Source organism: Protopterus annectens, chromosome 1.part1 (assembly GCF_019279795.1).
Source record: "Protopterus annectens isolate FY-2018-M chromosome 1.part1, PAN1.0, whole genome shotgun sequence".
Lineage (NCBI taxonomy): Eukaryota > Metazoa > Chordata > Ceratodontiformes > Protopteridae > Protopterus > Protopterus annectens.
The window spans coordinates 1,577,930,004-1,577,952,049 of record NC_056726.1 but is presented as its reverse complement, the minus strand read 5'-3'; positions in this window follow the sequence as shown (position 1 = coordinate 1,577,952,049).

Sequence of the window (22,046 nt, the reverse complement as noted above, 5' to 3'; positions counted from 1 at the left end):
AATCCCAACTCCTTATAGCCCAGAATACACTAAACAATCCTAAATCCTGCCCATCCCTTGCAAATTCTCTGACACTTTATACTCCTCAAGGCCCACTAAGAAGTACTAATCAATAATTTCTTCAAGTTCATAAGCCAAACAAAACCTTTGGGAAAATACTCGTCAGTTGCAAAAAATTGGAACACACTCCCTTTAGCCCTTATACTATTTAAAGATAAAAATGCCTTCAAGAAAAACACATGTAAACTTATTATCTACAAAATTTTGTAACCTTGATTGTTTATGGAGCTTTTCTCCCCAGGACTCCATTGAAAACGGGTTCACTTTGGCCCAATGGACTATCCTGGTAAACCAACTGCAAATAAATAAATAAATAAATAAATAAATCTTTTTTCCTATCAAATTGGATATGTTCATGCTCTAAACTAATACCCACGAAACATTCAGGGATAACTTAACTGTATCACTTCTAGCTTTCTCTTACTACTACCTACACATTTTTTCTGTTATATTCCATACTAGTTAGCTCATGTTACACTCAACTCCCATAATCCCTTATTACTGTTCTTTAATTTATTTATTAACTTCCAAAGTTCACACAACCTTATCTGTATATTTACTTACTTCATGCCTAGTACCGTGATTCAGCGATGTATTGACCTTAGACTTATATTTCTGCTTAGCTTCTTGTCATACTACATGAACATTTCCATATATGTATTGTATTTCTATCCATTCTATATATTCCTTGTTGCCTCACAGTAAGATGCTGTCCAGTTTGATTTTCAGCTAGAGCGTCCTCTGCGTGGAAACATGAGTGAATGGGCGTACCTTTGTTGAAGGTTGTGCGTCAGGGCTGGTAACTCGGCATGTAAAAATAAACTACCAATCATTAGCGGACTGGAGTTCCGGTGTGGTGACCCCTAACCGGGATAAGCCGAAAGACGCAACAACAACGTTATGTAATTACTTCAGAAGTATGTATACTTAAAATGTGATCTGTGTTTATCTTTGCTCTTACTATTTGTTTACGTAAACTTTTTTTGGGAGCTTTTCTCCTCAGGTCTCTGCTGAAAAAAGGCTTCTAAGTACCCAGACAGACCAACTCGGTTAAAAAATGTAAAAATAAATAAATAAAAAAATCATGTTTGCATGAACACTGTGAAAAAAAGTGTTATTTTTGAAAGTTACATAGTTGTGTACATATACTTGTCATAACAGATGTTGAAATAGATCCTGGCAGTAACCTAAGGTATACAGGTATTATCCTTCCAAGGACAGGATAAATGGACACCTTCCAAAGCTTAAAGGCACCTTCCATGCAGTCTAACCACTGAACAGTTTGAGGAGAGCTTTAAAAGGTCAGTTGTTAGGCTGCCAAAACTTCAGAGCTTTCTTGCATTACAGTGAGGAAGGAGTCCTGCCAGCAAAATATGTGCTATGAAAAAGGTAAAAATATCCACAACCTGGCATGAAACAAAACTGTGATGGATGGAAGGTACTCCTACTGCAACAGTGATCTATTTGAACATTTATGATTATGGTAAGTATACTAACACAGCAGTACTATAGTCATCATTAGATCATGATTTCAGTACCTAGCTATATAGGTTGAAAAGCAGAGCTTAAAAAGAAAGTGGTCAAGAGGAAGAAGGATTAGAGTCCAGAAGCCCCCGCAGAATAGTCCTAGCAAAGCCTGCTCTGGACCTAGAAAAATAACCTAAATTTGTAATTGTGAAGGCTGCCAGATAGAATTTTGTAGATAATTCTACAGTGCAATGAAAAAATATTTGCCCCTTCTTAATTTCTTATTTTTTTGCATGTTTGTCGCACTGTTTCATATCAAACAAATAATTTTAGACAAAGATATCCCAAGTAAACACAAAATGCAGTTTTTAAGTGATGATTTTATTTATTAAGGAAAAAACATAGCCAAACCTACATGGCCCTATGTGAAAAAGTAATTGCCCCCTAAACCTAATAACTGGTTGTGCCACTCTTAGCAGCAAGAACTGCGCCTTTCAAGGGAGCTTTAGCATAAGACTTAGCAGAGATAGTAGTCGGTTTGAAGACACCTTCAGAAACCGAAGGCCTATCCAAAATTTCCATCACCCTCAGGACTGGCGTCCGATGGGTGAGGTGGAACCGATTCCTGAGGTCCAGCTGCATCGGTCTGGGAGGCCGTCAGAATTTCTGATTCAGCGGTAGTCAGGGGCTGCGTAGGCGCCTCGTTGAAAACCGGAGAACCGGCGTCAGGCCTGGCTGAGGCCTCGGTAACTGGTCTTGGCCTTGGCTGTTTGTCCGTATCTTTGCGTTTTTTACAAGAAGCTGATGTCGGCTGCTCTGATGGCATGCTATAGTTAAATTTTCTGCCAAAATAATGCTGGGCGAAATCTACCCGACGCTTAATTGTACGTTTGTTGAACCTAGCACAAAACCGACAACCAGAGACATCGTGGTCTGGGCCTAGGCAAGGAATACACTGAGAATGGAAATCCTTATGAGGTATTTGCTTCCCACAAGAAATGCAATTATTAATGACATCGGTCTGAGGCAAGAAAAGTTTCCCCAATGGGGTACTTCGCTTTAGAGAAGACTTTGGGTTGAAATTCGATTAGAAAATCTCAGGAGCTGGCCGACCGGCACTTGCGAACTGCTTCTGCTTCGGGCACCGCACGGCAAGAAAGACTGAAGAAAATGGCGTTGGCTGCCTCTTTTATACCCCTGTCGCACTGATGTCAGGGAAGAAGCGACGACAGCCGACGCTGGACCAAGGCTTTGGGATTCGGCCGACTGCAGGACTGCCTGATGACAGGATAACCCAAGTGTGATGACTGCAGCAGTAGAACACGATGAACATCTGCAATCAAGCATTTGCGATGACTGGCAATGAGTCTTTCACATAGTGTTGAGGAATTTTGGCCCACTCTTCTTTGCAGAATTGTTTTAATTCAGCCATATTGGAGAGTTTCAGATAATGAACCGCCTTTTTAAGGTCATGCCTCAGCATCTCAATTGCATTCAAGTCCAGACTTTGACTAGGCCACTCCAAAAACCTTCATTTTGTTTTTTTTTAAGCCATTCAGAGGTGGACTTGCTGGTGTGTTTTGGATCACTGTCCTGCTGCAGAACCCAAGTGCGCTTCAGCTTGAGGTCACGAACTGATGGCCGGACATTCTTCATCAGGATTTTTTGGTAGAGAGCAAAATTCATGGTTCCATCAATCACAGCAAGTCATCCAGGTCCAGAAAAGTACAGTTTTGTACCTACCATAAATGTAGATGTCCGATAGGTATGCATCTGCAGTCATAACATATGGGTTGTCCTGCCTCAGGCAGCCCTTCGGTCGGCCGGATTCCAAAGTCTGGGTCTGGTCTCGGCTGATGTCGCACTTTCCCCGACGTCAGAGCGTCTGGGGTATAACAGCACCAGCCGACGCCATTTTCCTCCGTGTTTCTTGCCCCAGATGCCAGGTGCCCTCTAGGAAGGCTAAATTTGGAGGAATGCAATAAATTCCAAACATTTTCAAAAATATATATACAAACAAATACACCATAATAGATCCCCCAGCTAGCTAATAGAGGGGTAAGCACCCTAGGAATACCACAGAGGGGAAGGAGGGAGGGTAAACCTGACTGCAGATGCATACCTATCGGACATCTACATTTATGGTAGGTACAAAACTGTACTATGTCCTTCAAGGATGCATCTGCAGTCATAACATATGGGTAGAATACCATAGCCAATCTGGGGATGGAGGCACTAAGAAAAGGATGGTGTAGTTAAGATACCCTGCAGGACTGCTGTAGCAAAACCTGCTCTGGATCTGGAGAATAAAGGTAAATTGTAATGCTTGGCAAATGTATGCACGGAGCTCCATGTAGCAGCTTCTAAAATGTCCTTGGTAGCCACCCCTCTTAGGAAGGCTGTAGTGGTGGCTGTGGCTCTCGTGGAATGAGGCCTAATGTTTGCAGGAACCGTCTTTCCATGAAAGGAGTAACAAAATCGAATGCCATTTCCTATCCATTTTGAAATTGTCTGTTTGGAAATTGCTTTTCCTTGTGCCCCAGCAGCATATGCTACAAACAGTTGGTCAGTCTTTCTGTAACTTTTAGTTCTGTCCAAATAGTAGCGTAATTGTCTGTGTACATCCAGAGTGTGTAGAAGTTTTTCCCCTTTATTTTGTGGATTTGGGAAGAATGTAGGCAAGTGAATAGCTTGGTTCAAGGATACCCTAGATACCACCTTTGGCATAAAAGTAGGATTGGTTCTCAATGAAACTCTGTCTTGATGGAAAATAAGAAATGGCTGCACTGCCATTAAAGCTTGTAACTCAGATACTCTTGCTGAAGTTATGGCCAGAAGGAATGCAGTCTTCCAAGACAGAAACTGTAGATCCGCCGATGCTGCTGGTTCAAAGGGAGGAAGTGTTAGTTTCTCCAGCACAAAGTTGAGATCCCAAGTAGGTAAAGGAGGTTTCCTTGGAGGATTGATGTTTTTGATTCCTCTCAGGAATTGTCTGAGGAGAGGATGCGAGAAGATAGGTGGATCAACATTGTATTCTGCTGAAATTGCTGAGGCATGTATCTTAATGGAAGAATAGGACAGGCCATTGTGGAACAATTCTGCTAAGCATTCCAGAATATGTGCCATGCTCACCACTGTCACATCTAAGCCTTTTGTTGTGTTCCAAATGAGAAATCTTTTCCATTTTGCTGAGTATGCCTTCCTTGTGGAAGGCCGGCGAGCTTCCATAATAATGTCCTTTACTCTCTGTGATAAGCTATTCTGAGGAGGGGTTATGGTATTCTCCAGGCAGTTAGCTGCAATGTTTTCAAGTTGGGATGCAGGGTCTTGAAATTGTTCTGCGTCAGAAGAAGTGGCCATAGGGGGAGAGGCCACGGTTTCGTCTGTGACATGCTCTTCAACAGTGGGTACCAGTGCTGCCTTGGCCAGTCTGGAGCTATCAGAATCACTCTTGGCTGTTCTGCCCTGATCTTCAGTAAAACCTTGGACATTAATGGGAGTGGTGGGAAGGCATAAACTTTTAGAGCTTTCCAGCTGAAAGAGGAAAAGTCCACCTTCCATGCTTGTGGGTGGTATGTCCTTGAGCAGAATGTCTTCAGTTGATGATTGTGGGGCGAGGCGAACAGATCTATCTCCGGCTTTCCCCATGCTTGTGTTATGAGTAAAAAGATGTCTGGGTGCAGCATCCATTCGTGCGCATCCATGGTATTTCTGCTTAAGCTGTCTGCCAGTGTATTGTCTTTCCCTGGCACGAACTGGGACTGTAGTTGTATATTGAGTTTCAAGCAAAGTTCCCATAGATTCATGGCCAGTCTGCATAGAGGGTAGGAATGTGTGCCTCCTTGCTTGTTTATGTACCACATAACTGTGGTGTTGTCTGTCCTTATTAACAGGTGGCCTTGATGAAGGAAAGGTTTGAAGGCCTCGACTGCGTGCATCACTGCCAGCATTTCCTTTTGGTTTATGTGCATGCGCAGCTGTCCTTGAGACCATAGGCCTTGGATACATTTGTCCTCCATGTGTGCTCCCCAGCCTCGGTCTGAAGCGTCCGTGGTGATGGTTTGGTTTGCTTTTGGTTTGTTGAAAGGCAACCCTCTGTTGGACTGGCAGGCTTGAGCCCACCACAGGAAGGTACCATTGTAATTTTCTCATATGCAGCCTGTCTTGTGGAATCAGAATTATGCAGGATGCCATGTAACCCAGGGCCTGCAGGATTTTCCTTGCAGTCAGCTGAGTTTGTCTTGTCAGATTCTTGAAGTAATCCGGAAGTTGTTTTTGTTTTTCTTCTGTGAGAAAGGCCATTTGAGTGGCTGTGTCTAGATCTGCACCCAAAAAGGTTATCCTTTGGGATGGAACAAGTCTTGATTTTTGGATGTTGACTGTGTATCCCAAGGCCTGTAATAGGTGGATGGCATAGTCCAAGTCCTTTAACAAATTTTTCTTGTTGTCCGCTTGTATACGGCAGTCGTCCAGATATGGGTAGATTTGAATCCCCTGAAGTCTGCAGTGTGCAATTACTGATGCCAGGCAAAGGGCAATGCTGAAAATCGATAATGCTCTGATCCTGCAAGAAATCTGAGGTGTCTTCTGCAACTTTATCGAATAGGGACATGCAGGTATGCCTCCTTGAGATCTAGAGCCACCAGCCAAGACTCCTTGCCCAGCATGGGAAGAAGTTGCTGTAGGGTCAGCATCTTGAATTTTGGCACAATGAGGTAAGTATTCAGTGCGGACAGGTCGAGAATAGGCCTCCATTGATTTTCTTTTCTTGGAACAAGGAATAATCTGGAGAAAAATCCTTGGCCTTGTTCTGAAAGAGGTACCTTTTCTATGGCTTTCATTTGTATTAAGTTGTTGATTTGCTTCAAAGCCTCTGCCCTCTGATTTGGTGGCAGGTTTGGCATTCTTTTTCTTCTTGGCAAAGTGTGGAAATGGAACCTGTAGCCTTTGTCTATTATTTGCAGTGTCCATGTGTCCCTTGTAATGTAATGCCAGTTTTTTGAGAATAAAGAAAGCTTTCCGCCCAATGGTGCTTCCAATTGAGACCTGGTCGGCGGAGTCAAAAAGAAGTCATTGAGTCTGTCCAGGTGTAGTAGTTGTTGTTGTTGTTCCTGCACTACCTCTCTGGTTGGCAGGCTGCCACTGACGGCCTCTGTAGGAGCCTCTAGCTTGCCCTCTACCTCTGGGACGCCTGTTCCTGCCCCTCTGGGATCTGTCCGAGTCCGGAAAGGACCAATTCTTAGTAGGCCAGTTTCTGCTGAATCTCGGTGGTTGTACTTGCAGAAAGTCCTTAACTGCTTGCACAGATTTTGCCTTTTCTTCAAAATTCTTTAAGACCTCCTGAGCCGTGGAACCAAATAATTTTTGTTTTTCCATTGGAGCATCCAGGAGCTTAGCTTTAACATGGTCTGGTAAAGATTGTTCCTTCAACCAGGCATGCCTACGAATAACTGCCCCTGTCATAGCTGACCTACATGAAGCTTCCAGTGCATCATAACCACACTGCAAAAAATGATTGTTAACCTGCTGTGAGTTATGTACCAGATCCTGAAGTGATTTACGGTCAAGGGGTTCAGAAGAGGAAAGCTTCTTATGCAATTCATCTAACAAATACTCTTGGTACTGTATCATATGAAATTGACAATTTAATGCCCTCATGGAAAGAGTTGCAGAAGTATATACTTTCTTTCCCCATCTCTCTAAAGCTCTAGACTCCCTTTCAGAAGGTAGAGGATTTTTGGCAGTGGCAGCTGCAACCCCTTTTGGGCCCTGAGAAATAGTATCTGGGTCTGCAGAATGGGCCTTGTACAGATGTAGATGAGAATCCGGGACCCTGTAGTACCTATCAGGTTTGGCAGGCGCCGGAGGGAGAGAATCAGGGGCTGTACTAGCATCATTGTACACATCATCAATAACATTCAAAACAGGAGGTATAGCTAAGGGCCTATGCTGAGTTAAATGTAAAAAGGTCCTTAATCTCTTTCTAGAATCAGAAAATTCCTGGCCCTGCCATTGAAAATGTTCTCTCATAGACTGCAGTGTCTCACCAAAAGAGAACTCTTCAGGAGGGGAGGCTGAAGGAATAGATTCTTCAGCATCAGAATCCTTGTAGGCCGAATAAGCCTCCTCCTGGTGATCTGACAACACAGATCCATCCGTAGACTCATCTGAAGAGTGTTGGTCAGAGGGCTCAGTCCTGGGCCTTTTGTCTGGTGGTGGTTGAGAGCCCCTGTCCGGGTGAGGCTGAGAACCTCTAATTAAAGAGATAAGATCCTCTGCTAGGCTGAGAATCTGAGAGCCAGTAGAAGGTCTCTGAGAGGTAGTCTTGGGAGGCAAAGCTTTAGCAAGTTTAGCAGCTTTAGCCCTGGAAAAAGCCTTAATGGACATGGATGCAGGGGATCTGGCTGCACCACGTGCAGGAGTAGACTTGTCTAAAGGAATGGTGTCGGACATTTCCTGGACACTGGTTTCAGTAGGTAGTTCAATAACCGACTCGGCCGGGGCCTCCAGGGCCGCGGTGGTCGGTTGAGTGGATTCGGTTAAAGGAAGTACCGAGGACTCGGTTTCGGCCGAAACCGAGACACTCGCGGTAGGCCCAACCGTGGTTTCAGCCGAAACCGCGGGCCACGAGTGTCGGTCCTTGTCCTTCCGTTTTTTCACCAAATGCGATGTCGGAGTCTCCGACGGCATCTTATATGCAAAATTAGCCCCAAAGAATTCCTCTGCAAACTCCAACCGGCGCCTAAGAGTTTGCCGGTTGAAGGAAGCACAGGCTGAACAGGCCGAGACGTCGTGGTCTGGGCCTAAGCAAGGGAGGCAGTAAGAGTGGAAATCCTTATGAGGTATTTGTTTCCCACAAGTTAAACAATTATTTACTTTATCTGACATCGGCTGAGGCAAGAAAGAGTCCCCAACGGGGTACTTAGCTTTTTCGAAGTCTTCGGTAGCTGAATCACAGGAGCTGGCCGACCGGCACTTGCGAACTGCTTCTGCTTCGGGCACCACACGGCAAGAAAGACTGAGGAAAATGGCGTCGGCTGATGCTTTTATACCCCAGATGCTCTGACGTCGGGGAAAGTGCGACATCAGCCGAGGCCAGACCCAGACTTTGGAATCCGGCCGACCAAAGGGCTGCCTGAGGCAGGAGAACCCATATGTTATGACTGCAGATGCATCCTTGAAGGACATCAGCCCCAGACCATCACTCTACCACTACCCTGTTTGACTGTTGGCATGATGTTCATTTTCTGAAATGCTGTGTTACTTTTACAGCAGATGTAATGGGACACACACCTCTCACAAAGTTCAACTTTTGTTTAGTCAGTCCACAGAATATTTTCCCAAAAGTCTTGGGGATCATCAAGATGTTTTTTTGGCAAAAGTGAGACTAGCCTTTATGTTCTTTTTGGTTAGCAGTGGTTTTTGCTTTGGAACTCTGCCATGCATGCCATTTTTGCCCAAGCTCTTTCTTATGGTTGAGTCATGAACAATCTCCTTAACTGAGGCAAGTGAGGCCTGCAATTCTCTAGATGTTGTTCCGGGTTCTTTTGTGACCTCTTGGATGAGTCGTTGCTGCGCTCTTGGGGTAATTTTTGTAGGCTGGCCACTCCTGGAAGATTCACCACTGTTCCATGTTTTCTCCATTTGTGGATAGTGGCTCTCACCGTGGTTCGCTGGAGTCCCAAAGCTTTAGAAATGACTCTGTAACCTTTTCCAGACTGATGGATGTCAATTAATTTGTTTCTATTCTGTTCCGGAATTTCTTTAGATCACACCGTGTCTTCCTTTTTTGGATCTTTTGGCCTACTTCACTTTGTCTGACAGGTTCTATTTAAGTGATCTCTTGATTCATCAGGTCTGGCATTAATCAGGCCTACGTGTGGCTTGTGAAATTGAACTCAGCTTTCCCAAAAATGTGATTAATCACAGTTACTTCATGATTTAACAAGGGAGGGCAATTAATTTTTCACACAGGACAATGTAGGTTTGGATAGTTTTTTTCCTTAATAAATAAAATCATCACTTAAAAACTGTATTTTGTGTTTACTTGTGCTATCTTGGTCTAATTTAAATTTGTTTGATGATCTGAAACATTTAAGTGTGACAGACATACAAAGAAATAAGAAATCAGGAAGGGGGCAAATAATTTTACATTGCACTGTATGTCATTGTAAATATTAATATCATCCACAGGCTTGTTTTTGCATACGATTCCAGTCCCAATGTTTCTCTGCAGGCATGGCATCTGCAAGGTCACAAAATTCCAAATGCAAACTCAAAATTCGACCAGCAGACAGTGGCAGCAACTTATTGTTTATTAATGTATACACATATACCATATACACTCTATAATACAAGAATAAGCTAAACGGACTGGTTGCAGCTAGTATCCTACATAGCGTTCATCAGTGTGATAAAATGCAATCAGTTCATCCATTAAATACTCTAAGTTAGGCCATTGTGTAACTAATTAAAGATGCTCATTTAAACCAGGTGCAACTAGCCCTCCTAATTTAATTATCCATTTCTTTTCTTTTGTGTTTAATAATTCATGCCAGCCTGATTTATTGGATTTGATACCTAGGATCCGATCAATTATAACAAAATTAAATGATGCATTTTTATGGGACAAAGTGTGTTTATATAGGGCATTGGTATTTTTTGATGTTTAATGTCACTGAAATGTTCTGAAATCCTATACTTAACTGGCCTTAAAGTCTGACCTATGTAGAAGGCAGAGCATTTACAGACAGCAAGATATATGACCCAATCTGAATTGCAATTTACAAAAAAGGGACTGTTGTATACCTGACTTATGTTCTTATTTATTTATTTTATTTTATTTTACATTTGTTGACCGGGCTAGTCTGGCTGGATACATGTCCATTTTCAGCAGAGGCCCGAGGAGAAAAGCTCCACTATATACTAGAAGGTAACATAAAAATAGTACAACGGGATGCAAAATTGTAAGCATGACAAGAAAATTAGTCCAATGTAGCATAGTAATGGTACTAAAGCAATTTGACAATAACTATAATTAGCAAAACTTAAACGAAACTATAATTAGCAAACTTAACAAAGCTATAGCTATAACAAAGAGTGATGATTTATGTTTGCAAATTCTTTGCTGTAGTAGGAATAGTACAGTCATAAAAGAAAGAAAGTAGTAAATTACATAAGAGTGTAGGTATTTACAGTATTCACAATTGTTATAAATCGTTTTGTGCCAGGGCAATAGATTAAAAGGCAGATTTGCATAGCTGGGAGCAACCTATAGATTTGGGGGGGGGATAACAGGTTGCAGAGGTAAAGTAGTATCCAAGTGGATAGTAGATAGTTGCAGAAGAGGGGTAGTATTAGTGACAGGGACAAGCATAGAGGTAAATGGAGAGAAATGAGAAGAGGGTTGGATGCTCAGGTCAGTCAGGGTTTGAGCAGGGGCATAGCCAGTGAGACTTAAAATAGTTCCTCAGTTGTTTCTTCAAAAGTTGAGAAGAGCCTAGCGAGGTCAGTTCTATGGGAAGTTTATTCCAGTATGAGCCAATGACGTTTGTAAACAAGGAGTCACCAGCTTTGTTGTGTGTTCTGAGAGTGGCAACTAGTAGTTTGTTGGCTGAATGAAGGGAAATAAGATTCCTGTAAGGGACAACAAGGTTATTTAGTATGGGTGTATTAGAAGGGTAGTGGAGGATTTTATAGGTGATAACTAATTGAAGTAGGAGAATAAGATTTTGGAGTTCGAGCCAGTCAAGCTTTTTGAGGTTAACACAATGATGGGTGTGAAATGGGGAACCTGTGGCAAACCTGGCAATACTATGATAGGCCATGGCAAGTTTCTGGAGGTTAGATTTTGAAAGGTTTATAAAGGATGGGGAGGCATACAATAGTGTGGAGATAAGATGAGTTTGGGCTAGAGACACCCTTGTAGATGCTGTTAGAAAGGGCTTAAGTCTATAAAGAGCACCAATCTTTTTATTAACAGCTTTGATGGTTAGGTCAATGTGGTAATCAAAGTTTAGTTGATTATCTATTGTGACACCTAGTAGTTTAGTGGAACAGTCAAGTGTAAGGATAGTGCCATTTTCAGACACAACTGAAAAGGACAGAGGGGCGGATTTAAGGGTAGGAGAGAAAAGTAATAGTTTTTTTTTTTTTTTGGGATTAAGGAGGAGACAGATATCTTGGAACCATTTTTCTGCTGCTGTAAAGACTTGCTGGGTAGAAGAATGAAGTTCAGCTGGAGAAGCAGCAGAACAGATGAGAGTTGAATCGTCTGCGTATTGAATACATGTGAAAGTGGGAAGAGAGATAGACAGGTTATTTATAAATATGGAGAAGAGAAGGGGTCCTAAGATAGGTCCTTGAGGGACTCCGATAGTGACTGGGAGCAGAGAGGAAAGATGGCTGTCCCAGAGGACTGCTTGTTGTCTATCTTTCAAGTAGGAGTCAAACCAGTGCAATGCCAAAGGTTCAAGAGAGAGACATTTCAAAGTGTCTAACAGAAGGTGATGGTTCACCATATCAAAGGCTTTAGAGAGGTCAAGAAATAAAGCAGAGGAGAAGAGGTTGTAATTGCGATTTTTGTTGATAGTGTCTGAAAAGGAGAGAAGAGCAGTGGAGGTGCTATGGAAAGGTCTAAAACCATGTTGGGAGTCAGAAAGTAGGTTATTATGTAAAAGATGATGTAAAAGTTGTTGGTGTATACAGCATTCCATAAGTTTAGATAGAGGTGATAATAAGGCTATAGGACGGAAGTTGGAAAGTTCATTAGTGTTTCCTCCTTTATGCAGAGGAATGATATGGGAGACTTTCCAGAGGGAAGGAATAGTAGATTCAGTTACTGTTCTATTAACTAAGATGGAGACTGGGTATGCTACTTCAGCTGCTGCAAGCTGCAGATATTCAGCTGGTAGTAGGTCGGCTGAAGGAGTGCACGGTTCAAGTTTTAAGAGTAATTTGTGTATATAGGTTGTGGAGACTGTACCAAATGTTAGAGTGGGGGTGTTATTTTGAGGAGAGGTCATTTTGAGGGAAGTGTGGGGAATCATGGTCTTTGCTAGAGAGATGACTGTTTCAGAGAAGAAGGTGTTGAATGTACTGGCTATTAAGTTGGGTGGAGTCTGCACTAAGTTAGCTGGAGTAGGTGTTTTGGTATTACCTGGATGGAGCAGTTTAATTATTCCTGAACAGAATTTTTGGGGGTTATGATTTTGATTTTGTTGGTGTTGAAGGTAATAATTTTTTTTATCAAGATAGGTAAGTTTTTTTGTAGTGATTCTAAGGTATTTGAAGTTTTGGTGGTCAGTAGGGATTTTAGTAGTTCTCCATTTTGTCCATTGTTTATTCCTTAAATGCATCATTTGCTTGGCATCTTTAGAAAGCCATGGGGCAGCTTTGGATCCTGTTCTAATTACGCGAGAGGGGGCGTGATGCTCAAGTACCCCACAGGGGATAAGATCACATTCCACCAGGGCTGCATCTACTTCAACAGCCTTTCTCAGAGGTGTTCCTACCAGGGAACTGCTGAAACTTTTCATTTTTAGTATTCTGGGACAATATGTACAGTGGCCACAGGGAAAGCAGCCATTGTGTGCATTGTAAACTTTCTTTTTTTCTTGTAGGGCCCTTGCTTATAATGGTTAAAGTAAGATGCCAAATTATTTCCTTTATGCTGCACACTGTCCATTAGTGTCTCAGTGTTCCTACTGAAGGTTGTAACAAAAGTACAGTTGTGTACACTTATCATAAATGTAGATGTTCAAGTGCATTAACTGTTGCAGTCATTACATTTGGGTTATCTGCTTGCAGGTAGCCCACAGCCAGCCTGATTATCAAAGTCTTGGGTCCTGCCTCGGTTGCTGTCTCCTCTTCAATGACGTCAGGTACTCAGGGGTATAAATCATGCAGCTGACGCCATTACATCAGTTTTTCTTGGCCCATATGTCAAGTGCCCCCATAATGGGAAGTAATTATATACAAGGTTACACCTCCAACAAAAAGCAAATACACCAGACAGCTTAAATACAGTAAACAGGAAGTTAGGTATAGCCAGTAGAAGTCAGGGGGCTGGAGGGAGGGTAACCAGGACTGCAAGAGTGAATACACTCGAACATCTACATTTATGGTAAGTGTACACAACTGTACTATGTTCTTCGTGTTTCACTGTTGCAGTCATTACATTTGGGTAGATTCCCAAAGCTAAGGAAGGGAGGAGGCAATTAGAGAGCATTAGGACCGGCTATTAGGTCCTGCAACACAGCAGTGGTAAAACCAGCTCTGGATTTAGAAAAAATAGACAAATGGTAATGCTTGGTGAAGGTATGAACAAAACTCCAGGTAGCAGCTTCTAGGATATCCCTGGTAGGAACACCTCTGAGAAAGGCTGTTGAAGTAGATGCAGCCCTGGTGGAATGTGATCTTATCCCCTGTGGGGTAGGTTTTCCATGGTGCTTATAGCAAAAATGAATGCAATGGCCTATCCACTTAGAAATGGTGTGCTTTGAAATGGCATTCCCCTCTGCCCCTGCAGCAAAGGCAATGAACAGCTGTTCAGTTTTCCTGAGAGGCTTAGTCCTGTCCAAATAAAATCAAAGTTGTCTGTGCACGTCCAAAGAGTGCAGTATTTGTTCTCCTTTGTTCTGTGGATTAGAAAAGAAGTTTGGCAAATGAATGGACTGATTATGGGCCACACTGGATACCACCTTGGGCATAAAGGAAGGACTGGCCCTGAGCGACACCCTGTCTGCATGGAAGATGATGAAGGGCTCCACTGCCATGAGGGCCTGCAATTCAAACACTCTTCTTACTGAAGTGATGGCTAGAAGGAAGGCTGTTTTCCAAGAAAGGAATTTCAGCTGGCTCAAAAGGAGGTATAATGAGCTTTTCCAATACAAAATTAAGGTCCCAGGCTGGAGTAGGGGCTCTCCTGGGTGGTCTTAAATCTTTGGCCCCTTTAAGGAATTGCTTCAGCAGGGGGTGAGAGAAGAGGGGTGGCTCAGTATTATAACGTGCTGAAACAGCCGAGGCATGAATTTTAATAGAAGAGAAGGAAAGGCCCTTGTGAAGCATCTCTGTTAAATATTGAAGAATATGCAGTAAGTTGGGCACTGTTGTGCTCATCCCTTGAGTTTGGCTCCAAGAACAATATCTTTTCCACTTTTTTAGCATAGGATTTTCTAGTACTAGGCCTCCTTGCCTCCAGAATGACATCCAGCACTTGCTTACTGAGGGATGTTATTGGAGAGCTCAGGTAATTAGCCAGGCTGCAATGTTCAGGGCTGGAAGCTGGGGGTGCAGAATTTGGCCCTCCTGCTGGGACAGCAGGGAAGGGGTCTGAGGCAGGTGCCATGGTTCCAGCAGTGACATACTGCACAAGAGGGGGTACCAGTGTTGACGTGGCCAGACTGGTGCAATGAGCATTGTCCTTGGTTTGTCCTGTTTGATCTTTAGTAGAAATTTTGAGAGGCAAGGCAGAGGGAGAAAGGCATAAACGGAGAGGCTTTCCCAGGTGAAGGACAGGGCATCCACTTTCCAAACTTGTCCGTGGGTAGTCCTTGTGCAGAGTTTGTCCAATTGGCAGTTCTGAGGGGAGGCAAACAGGTCCATCTCTGGGTTCCCCCATTTGTTTCTCAAAATGTTGAATATCTTTGGTTCCAGTTTCCACTCATGTAGGTCCATGAGATTTCTGCTTAGGTCTGCCAGTGAATTTAGCTTGCCTGGCAGGAATTAAGCTTGTAGGTGCACTTGGTAGCTCAAGGCTGTGTTCCACAGAGCCATGGCTAGTCTGCAGAGAGGGTATGAATGGGTTCCCCCTGCTTGTTATGTATCACATAACAGTGGTGTTGTCTGTCTACCAATAATTGTCCTGGAAGAATGTGGTCCTTGAAGGCTGTCAGAGAATTCTGTACAGCTAACATTTCTTTTTGACTGATATGCAGGTGCATTTGACTCTGGTTCCATTTGTCCTGAATGCACTGCCCTACCAAGTGAGCCCCCCCCCCCCATATGCATAATCTGATGTATCTGTTGTTAGGGTTTGGGCGGCAGGGGGTAGAGTGAATGGCAGTCCTTTGCTGTGTTAGCAGGCCTCTGCCCATCAAAGGAACTCTGTCTTGATACAAGAAATTATAGGAATCATTGATTCCAGGTCCTGAGAATGTTGACACCATAGGCTTTTTATATACTATTGTAGTTTCCTCATATGCACTCTTGCATATGGAATTAGTAGGATGCAACAGGCCATGAACCCCAGGGCTTGCAGTATTTTCCTTGCAGATAGCTAGGTCTTTGTGGCCAGTAGTTTGAAGTAGGCTATCACATAAACTTGTTTCTCTGGAGTGAGGTAGGCCATCTGGGAAGTTGTGTTCAAGCTTGCTCCCAAGAATACAATTCGTTGGCACGGTACTAGGTGAGATTTCTTTTCGTTTATGGTGTACCCCAGTGAGGTTAGCAGTTTCTTTACAAATGCCAGATGATTTAATAATATTGTCCTGGCTTTCTGCCTGAATTAGACAATCGTCCAGGTATAGGTATATCTGAATATTTCTTTTCCTGCAGAATGCAATGACTGGAGCTAGGCGCTTTGTGAATATCCTGGGCACAGTAGATAAGCCAAAGGGCAGTGCAGAGAACTGATAGTGCATGTAAGCCTGCTCTGAAGCGTAGGTATTTTCTGCAAGATTCCCTTATTGGGATGTGCAGGTAAGCTTCCTTTAAGTCCAATGTTGCCAACCAGGCATTTTTGTATAGCATGGGAAGCAGCTGATGAAGAGTTAGCATTTTGAATTTTGGGATTACCAAAAAGGTGTTTAGGATAGACAGGGTCCAGGATAGATCACCAGGAGTTGTCTTTTCTGGGTTCCAGGAAAAGTCTCGAGTAAAAACCTTGTCCCCTTTCCTCTGCTGGGTCAGGTTGAATAGCCCTGATACTTAGAAGAGAGAGAACCTGCTGTTGAGCCTCTGCCCAGTGATTTGGGGGTAGATCTGGCCAACCATTTGGAGTTGGTAAGGTGTGGAAGTGGAATCTGTATCCTTGGAAAACTATATTTACATCCCATTTGTCTTGGGTAATGAGTTCCCATTTTTTGCATGCAGGGCGATCTTTCCCCCTAAAGGAGCAGTCAGTTGAGCAGGACTTGGAAGGTTTAAGGTAAAGACACTGTGACAGTTTACCACGGGGGGGGTGTCTTACTACTTCCAGCTTTGGAAGTGGAAGCCCCCCACTGCTTAGGCCTGTGAGTACCTTGAGACTGTAGCCTAGGTGGTTTGCTGTTCCTAGGTTTGGACTGAGAAGGCCTGGAAGAGACAGGAAAGGACCAATTCTTAGAAGGCCAATGCCTACTAAATCTGGGAGGCTGTACTTGCAGGAAAACAGTTTGCAGAGATTTAGCTTTTTCCACCATCGTTTTAAGTACTACTTCTGCTTTGCTGCCAAACATGTGGTCATGGTTTAAGGGAGCATCCAGTAATTTAGCTTTAACATGATCTGGCAAAGTTTGCTAGTTAAGCCAAGCATGCCTTCTAAGAACGGACTCAGTGACAGCAGCCCTGCAAGATGCCTCTAAAGAGTCAAAACCACATTGCCAAGTATGTTTACCAACTTGTTCAGCAGAATGCATTAAATCCTGTAATACTTTATTTTCAGCACAGTCAGGAATAAACATAATTTTCTGTTCAAGTAGTCCAATAATATGCTGCTGATACTTAACATATGAAACTTTTAGTTATGTACTTACCATAACTTTAGATGTATGGGATCCATCTCGCCTACATTCTCTACAGATGGGTTCGGAGCCGATCCTCGGCTCCGACTCGGCCGCTATACAATAGAACGCAGTCTCTTATTGGCTGAGTTACCTCGTATCCCAGGAGGCACCACTACTGCTTCCCCAGATCTTGTTTGTCCGCACACATGCACACACACATAGACTGTTGTTATAACACTGCCAGGTGTATCAAGAGAGGAAGAAGTTTAATTCAGATCGACCGGGCTCTTCTGGCCTACAAGACGGGGGGAAGGAGGGTGGGTTATTAGGAATGTAGGCGAGATGGATCCCATACATCTAAAGTTATGGTAAGTACATAACTAAAAGATGTAATGTGATCCTATCTCGCCTACATTCTCTACAGATGGGACAGCGTCCCTAGCACCTAATTCCTGGGTGGCTCACTGGAAAACGCTCCTGAGAACCGTGGAACCGAAGGAAGCTCGACCCCTAGATGCCACATCCAATTTGTAGTGAGAAATAAAGGTGTGTAGAGAAGACCACGTGGCAGCCGCACAAATGTCACTAATAGAGAGCTTGGAATGAAAGGCTGCCGAAGTGGCCATAGCCCTGGTAGAATGAGCTTTCACTGGAACTGTAAGCTCCTTATTTGAAATGAGATAAATATGACTGATACAGTCTCTGATCCACTTGGCAATAGTGACCTTTGTGACGGCTTTGCCCAATTTACTATCCGAAAAGGACACAAACAGTTGATCTGATTTTCATGCTTGGTGTGTCCTGTCCAAAGAGAAATGCAATTGTCTATGCACGTCTAAGCTGTGAAAGGTATACTCAGCTCTGTTTGAATACTTAGGGAAAAAGACCGGTAATTCCAGTGATTGTTGCAAACAAAAGTTAAAACAAACCTTTGGTATAAAGGATGGGTTTGGTCTAAGAGATACTCTATCCTTGTGAAATACCAGGTATGGTGGTTTGACACATAGGGCTTGAAGTTCTGAAACTCGCCTTGCTGATGTAATAGCAACTAGAAGAGCAGTCTTCCAAGAAAGAAATTTTAAGTCACAGGTTGCTGCCGGCTCAAAGGGAGATGAGGTTAATGCACCTAACACCACGTTAAGGTCCCACGGTGGTGCAGGATGAGATCTAGGGGACCGTAGAAGCCAAGCTCCTTTAATGAAAGCTTTGCACAACTTGTTGCTCATTAAGGGTGGTTCTACGCTCTCGTGAAAATTGGAAATAGCAGCCAATTGAACTTTGATGGTAGACACTGAACAACCTTGGTTGAACAGAGAAGCTAAAAACTTCAGAACCTCTGACACCGAGGCTGTCAGAGGGTCTAATCCTAGGAGTTGGGCCCAAATAGCAAATCTCTTCCATTTATTGCTATACATCTTTTTAGTAGAAGTCTTGTGGGCCGAGGACAAAATATGCATGACTTCAGGGTTGAAAGAATGGCTCCTGACTATGGTCGGAAGAGGAGTAGCCAAGCTGCTAGCTTCAATGAGTGGAGGGACTGATGGAGCTGTCCTGACTGATGTGTCAAGAGGTCCAGAACTTGGTCCAGGAACCAGGGGCCCTCCAAAGCATATTTGCGAAGAAAGGGGAACCAGACTTGACGAGGCCAGTATAGGGCGATTAGGATCATTTTGCTTTCCAAGCGAATCGCCTTCTGAATCACCTTGGGGAGAAGGGGAACCGGTGGAAAAGCGTATAGCAGGCCGGGGGGCCAAGCTTGGACTAGAGCATCCTTGGGGATCTCCCCCGGAACTGGGGTGAGAGAGAAGAACTGCTGGCATTTTGCGTTGAGGGGAGTTGCGAAAAGATCGCAACATGGAGTTCCCCATCTCGTGAAAATCTGTGTTACTACTCTGTTGTTCAAGGACCACTCGTGAGGGGAGAGAATAGTTCTGCTCAGTCTGTTGGCTATCACATTGGATCTCCCGGAATGTGTGTTGCCACTAGAAACGTTTGGTGGCAATCGCCCAATCCCATACCTTCATGGCCTCTCTGCAAAGGGGGTAAGACCTGGTCCCTCCTTGCTTGTTCAAGTACCAGACTACCGACATGTTGTCGGACTGAATGGCAATCGCCTGGGGAGGTGATCGTGCAGTGCTTGCAACGTTAAAAGCACCGCCCTCATTTCCAGGATATTGATGTGGAGAAGACTCGTCGGTGCCACGTGCCTTGGACCGACCTGTCCAGATAATGTCCCCCACCCTGTCTGGGAGGCGTCCGTAGTCAACGTGGCCGAGGGGATGGGGAACGAAGGGTCGCCCCTGATCCAGGTTGGAGGAAAGAAGCCACCAACGAAGATCCTGTTTGCACTTCTCTGTGATCAATATGTGGTGACTGAGGGGAAGGTCTTGAAAAGACCACTGGACTGATAGGAGCCACTGGAGTATCCTCATATGCAACCTTGCCAAGGGGACCAGAAGAATGGTGGCTGACATGGAACCCAACAGTTGCAGGACAATTCTCGCTGGAGCACGACGTCTGAGGAGTAACGCCCGAACCTGAGACTGCAGCGTTGCTATCCTTTCTGCAGGAAGATAGACTCGCATCTGCCTTGAGTCTATTTCTGCACCAATAAACAGAATACGCTGCGATGGCAGCAATACGGATTTTGTCCAATTGAAGGTGATTCCTAAGGAGTTGCCTAGGGAGGTGGTGGCTGCTAGAGTTTTTAAGAGTAGATGCCTGGAGGTGGCAGTTAGGAGCCAGTCGTCTAGGTATGGAAACACCTGGAATCCTAGACTTCTCAGGTAAGCAGTCACCACCGCCAAACATTTGGTGAACACCCTGGGGGGGCTGTGGTGAGACCAAAGGGCAGTGCACGGAACTGGAAATGACTGTCTCCTACGCTGAAGCGCAAGTGTCTCCTTGACGCCTGATCTATCAAAATGTGATAATAGGCGTCTTTGAGATCTATGGAGCACATCCAAACACCTTTCTCCAAAAGCGGGAGAATGGATTGCAAGGTGACCATCCGGAATTTGGACTTTTTCACTGATCGGTTTAATTTGCTGAGATCCAAAATGGGCCTCAAGTCCCCGGTCTTTTTTGGTACCAAAAAGAATCTTTAGTAAGTCCCTGATCCGGCCTGATCTGCGGGGACAGGTTGGATGACTCCTTTTAGAAGCAGCTTCGATATTTCGCTGGCTGCCAGATCCCATTGACTGGGTGGCGGGTCCGGGATTCTTTGGGATGGTGGGGGGGGGGGGGTTGAGAGAAGGGAATGGTGTAACCTCCGGCGATGATTCGGAGCACCCATTGGTCCTGAGTGATATTTTCCCAGGCCTTTAGGTGCCTCGAAAAATGACCCCCGACTGGCTCCGGAGCTGCATAGTCGGGCACTCCTTCAGGGATGCTGGAAGGAGGAGGAGCCACAGTCGCGGTCTCCAGTGTTGCGGGGGCCTCCACCGCCTCTGGGACGGCGTCTCCCTGAAAAATTTCCCCCTCCTCTGCCTCTAGAAGGGGAATCGCTCTGCTGAGACGAGTAAGGCTTTTGAGACTTACGGAACCACATTTTCCCTCCTCTTCGAGCCTTGGGATAAGGTCTGAAGGGAGTGGAAAACCGGCCTCACGGCAGTTAAAGTCTTACCCTCCTGTTCGCAGCGAGTCAAAGTGTCCTTTACCTTGGGTCCAAACAGAGAGGACCCATCAAAGGGGGCATCGGCAAAGGAAGACTTAAAGGCCTCCGCAAAGTGACACAGGCGTAGCCAGGCCTGTCTCCGTGAGCAACACCTGTTCCTCGGCTCTGCTCGCTCCTTCGGCTGCATAAGAAATGAGCCTCATGGACGAGTTGGATAACGAGGACAGGGTAGCCAACTGGGAGTTGACCGTCTGGGCCAACTGCTCAGGTAAGTTACCGGAGAGGGTGTCCAAAGCTCCTTGACCAGATCCTCTGCAGTCTCGTGAAATGCGTCAAGTAGTTCAGAGACCTTAGTGTAAAGGTTGCTGAAGTAAGGGCACGCTTCCGATCGATCCATGCTCCTAGACTCCTTATTAGGAGGAAGGACGGACGTTGAAGCCTCTGCCACATCTTGCTGGGTGGCAGATGCCACCACCAAGGCATCTACAGCCACACCTTCCGAAAGAAAGTCCTTATCAGGGGGTGCCGAAAGGAATTTATTGGGGCGAGCTGGCACTGGTTCAACAGAGTCCGGGTGTTCCCACGCCCTTCGAGAGATCAAATCCAGAAGCTCATCGAAGGGCGGAGACACCCAGGAGGTGGAGGGCTGAGCACCGAAGACCTTGAGGAAAACCGACTCCTCAGCAGAAGGGGGTTTGGACTGCCAGTCGCCTCGTTGCTTAAGGATCTCCAAGATGTCTGCAAAGGATACATCATCCGAGGACGACTTGGGGGACCCTTCTGCATCATCGAGGTCGGTATCCGAGGTGAGAGACTCATCAGAGGAGTCGACGTGCTTCCTCTTGCACTGTTTCTTCCTCAGAGGTTCCTCCGAAGACGCTTCGGAGGGACCTCCAGGAAGAAGGGAACCCCCGATGGGGGTAACCTCAGGCCCAAGGGCTCCGCTGTCGTGAGACAGGGGGATTGCAAAAGAGCCAGTCTCCGTGCCAAGGGAAGGTGGTGGTGAGATGGTAGAAGTGGCCAGAGAGGATTTGGCCAAGGCACTCCTCATGGCCTTGAAGGCGGGACCCCCAGAGTCCTGGGATGGTTCAACCCCCAAGGCCACAGCAGCAGTCGGAACTCCCGCCACCGACGCACCGAGAGGGAGGCTCGGAATCGAAAGGATCGGTCCCGAAGCGTCCCCCCCCAGGGCCGGCAGA